We start from the raw sequence: 4,026 nt of genomic DNA on the forward strand, positions 1-4,026 counted from the left end.
ACCCCTTATCTCTGTGAACAGAAATCAGCTAATCACAGATTTCTAGTCAATGATGCTATGCTTATACAGAACCTGCTTTCCACACTGTAGAGTTAGGAACAGCAGGACAACCTCTGTCAGTTTAGATAATGCCACATAATATAAAAAAGGGCTGTTTTAACACAAACTAGGAGAAATCTTGACAGGCAGTTATTCTTGCTTTTAAATTGCTGCTAGAGAGAATGGCTTACTTAACATGTGTTGCTTAAATTTGTTGGAAATTGCAGAAAAAATTGATTGGGGAAGTTTGACTAAAAAGCTATATTCCTGAATACCAGATTTCTATGACCCATGTTTCCAAGGGTGGCTTGCCTCTAATGGACTTGCCTTGAATTTTTTTCCAGGCTAAAGTAACTCTGTCATACTCAGCACTGTAAGAATTTTGATCAATCACTGTCATGAGCTATAGTGAATGAAATCAATCCTTCTTGTAGTTACTGACACTCCTTCAAACATATTTCAACGACAGAAACAGAAACAACTACAAGGCTGAAGAAAGTTTGGGTTAGCCCTCTAAATTCCACACAACATTTCTAACTTCACATCTGTGATTGTGCTCTTGACCTGCCCTTTATCAGAAACGGAGAACACCTAAATGTTTTAGACTCCTTGCAGGGAATACAATCTACTGGATCCATTTTTCTACAGGGTTTCCTGACATGATAGGTAGTCTCCATTCCTCTGCACTGTAGAGTTTATCCTCATATTAAGCCGGACCATCAGAAAAGTATATATGGGCCGGGTGTGGTGGCTCATGCCTGTAATCCCAGTGCTGCGGGAGGCTGGGGCAGGTAGATCACCTGAGGCCAGGAGTTGAGAGGCGGAAACCCCTCTCTATTAAAATACAAAAATTAGCTGGGCATGGTGGCAACATGACTGTAGTCCCAGCTACTTGGGAGGCTGAGGCAGGAGGCAGAGGTTGCAGTGAGCGGAGATCGCTCCACTGTACTCCAGCCTGGGTGACAGAGTGAGACTGTCTCAAAAAACAAAAAAAAGAAGAGTATACATGTATAATCTAGGTCCCTAGAGAGTGTTAACTATTTAACTGAATTGTACTTCATGCCACTTCCTTATCTTTATCCAGAATCACATTAAGAGGCAGTGTTTACTACATTTGATACTGACATTTTCTACTGCATTTCGGTGTCCTATGTTACAAAGCTCTAAGTGGGAAAAAAGAAATCTTTTAAAGAACTATTCTCCAACCAAAAGAAACTAGTATAGCTTCTAAATTATGGTGTGGGGGCGCAGCATGGGGGAAGACTCCTAGAACTAAGTAAGCCCTCTGTTTTATAGTGTATGTATGTATGTATGTATTTGGCTTTGCCAAAACCAAATTCACAGCTCAGTGCTTGTACAACTGAAGAAGATCTCACAGACTACTTACTTATCTGTAATCTGTTATTCCTACTATAGAAATGTACAATTTTCCTACTACTGATTTTTTAATTTACTATTTGGATTTTTCCATTATGCATCAATTATAAGCCACATTAAATTATATGTGTTAAGAAATTTTGTTTAAAGTATTACTATTTTCATCCAGTATGAACATACTGCCAATTTCTCACTATCTAACAAAACAAGCCAGATGTGGTACCACGTTGCGGTCCTGGCTACTTGGGAGACCTAGGCAGGAGGATCCCCTGAGCCCAGGAGTTTGAGGCCATAGTGTGCTATAATCAGGCCTGTGAACAGCCACTGTACTCTAGCCTGGGCAACATAGCGAGGACCCATTTCTAAAAAACAAAACAAAAACTCAAACATTCTATATTTTTGCTTAACATAAACTGCCTCTGTTTCCTGATCATTCAAATTCCATCTACCCTTGAAAAACCAATTTAACTCTCTACTTCAAAATGTCTTCACTGACTGCTGTGTTTACAGATCACTGACCTTAAAAATTTATTCATTTAGCCTGTGCCACAAAGTTTAACGCTTAAAAATACACTATCCTATACTGTTTGATGATTTTGTGCTTTATTATCATTATTCCAACCAGATTACAAACACTTTGGGATATACTTCCTTTGTCCTAGGCTTGTGTGAAAAATGGACTAAAAAAATACTCAAATATTTGATAGCTACCACTATCGACTATGACGAAGCTTAAAGGCTTACAATGTATAGACGTGTAGGTACAGATGACAAGCTCACTATATTCTCTATGTATACATGACAACCTCACTGGGGAGAGGAGACAGTTAAAAAAACACACAATAGGCTGAGTGCGGTGGTTCATGCCTATAATCCCAGCACTTTAGGAGGCCGAGGTGGGTGGATCACTTGAAATCAGGGGTTCGAGACCAGCCTGGCCAACATGGTAAAACACCGTTTCTACTGAAAATACAAAAATTAGCCAAGCATGGTGGCGTGCGCCTGCAATCCCAGCTACTCGGGAGGCTGAGGCAGGACAATAGCTTGAACCTGGGAGGTGGAGGTTGCAGTTAGCCAAGATTGTGCCACTGTACTCCAACCCGGGAGACAGAGCAAGACTGTCTCAAAAACACACACACACACACACACACACACACACACACACCCCACACACACACACAAAATAAAGAACTAAAAATAAGTTCAGAGGAATTAAAAAAATACAACATTCCCATTCTAGCAGGTGTAGCTTAAAAATACGAATAAATAAAAATACAAAGTTACCAGTATATTTTGAGGCTAGCTCAAATGACAAAAGAAAGAAATAAAATAAGAAGACATATTACATCAGACAAATATGAGAACAGACCAACTGCAGAGATAAGAAGATAAATAGAGCATTTACTTATGGCAATGAATCATGATGGAGAATACTGAAAACCAGCAATGGAAAGAATAAGACCTCCACTATTACTTGCATGCTTATGAGTTTAATCTGTGACTGAATCCTAGAACTTTAGATTTGAGTTTATAGTCTGTAAAGGCTGTCAACTCTATCCTCATACATAAAGAATATGAGACTTCAGAGAATTTAATGACTGGCCCAAGTTCTAAAAATCACAGATAAATAACATTAGAAGCTACATATTCTGGTACGGACTCCCAGGACACATAACTGTAATTTTTGGTGCACAGTGACAAGGAATACATGAATGCTTTATCTGCCATCTGTCCCTTTTTGGAAAATCTGCATACTCAAAACATACATATATCCACACATCCAATCATACCACCACCATCCCACAAAGCAAATGACAAAAATGTCACGGTTGCCATACGCCTCACCCCACCAGATTAAAGAAAAGCAGCTGATTAAAGGAGAGCTTATTCTCATGAGACTAATGTGATGCTGATTACACATGACAAGTTGTCATACTTCATAATAAACCATGTGGAAAACCTAACCAGAAAATGTCTGCTGCTGTTAGGACACAAAGGTTATTTATTTAGCTGACCAATGACACAGATAGATTCAGTGATTTTCATTTAATTAATCCTCTCCACCTAGATTTTCTACAGCACAGAGCTATACAGCAGGGCCAATGCTGCATAAATCCTGGACTATAAACTGAGAGACAAATATTTCAAAGATAAACAGACTTTAGCACACTAAATCCCACCCACCTCAGTTTCAAAGGAAGTCAGGTGAGTCAGCAATCATATTCCAGCCCTGAAATTCATTCAGAGCTATCAAAGTGAACAGAAGATTAACAAGTTTAGCCAAGTTGAACGGACTAGACCTCCCAGAGCAAAATACTTTGTAAATCTATGGTTCACCAAACTAGAAGCACATTTAAACAACCCATAAAACACACTGAATTGTAGATTCCCAGGTCCCAACATGGAGTGTCTGGTTCTGTACGTCTAGGGTAGAGCTCCATGATCTTTGTTTTAGCAAGTATTCAGGCAATTAGCCTTGTAAGTAACACTCTAGACAGGCCAAGTAATTACAACCAAGTCAAAAAGGTCTATTGAACATATAAGATGGAATGGTTCAATTGTTCATTAACTAGCAAAAACAAATACCGCAAAGTATATCTGACTTGACCA

At 39.0% G+C, this 4,026-nt stretch overlaps 1 protein-coding gene across 1 annotated transcript in view; it reads right to left on the reverse strand.

Moving 5' to 3' along the window:
• BCL2L13 (BCL2 like 13) overlaps window positions 1-2,069 on the reverse strand; it is a 50,419-nt gene extending 48,350 nt beyond the window's left edge. Inside the window, exon 1 of the mRNA XM_037734334.1 lies at window positions 2,065-2,069. The gene's annotated coding sequence lies outside the window, so the exon portion shown is untranslated. The remainder of the gene's footprint in view (window positions 1-2,064) is intronic.
• Between the last annotated feature and the right edge of the window lie 1,957 nt (window positions 2,070-4,026).

Source organism: Cebus imitator, unplaced genomic scaffold (genome assembly GCF_001604975.1).
Source record: "Cebus imitator isolate Cc_AM_T3 unplaced genomic scaffold, Cebus_imitator-1.0 Scaffold607, whole genome shotgun sequence".
In the NCBI taxonomy this organism is placed as follows: domain Eukaryota; kingdom Metazoa; phylum Chordata; class Mammalia; order Primates; family Cebidae; genus Cebus; species Cebus imitator.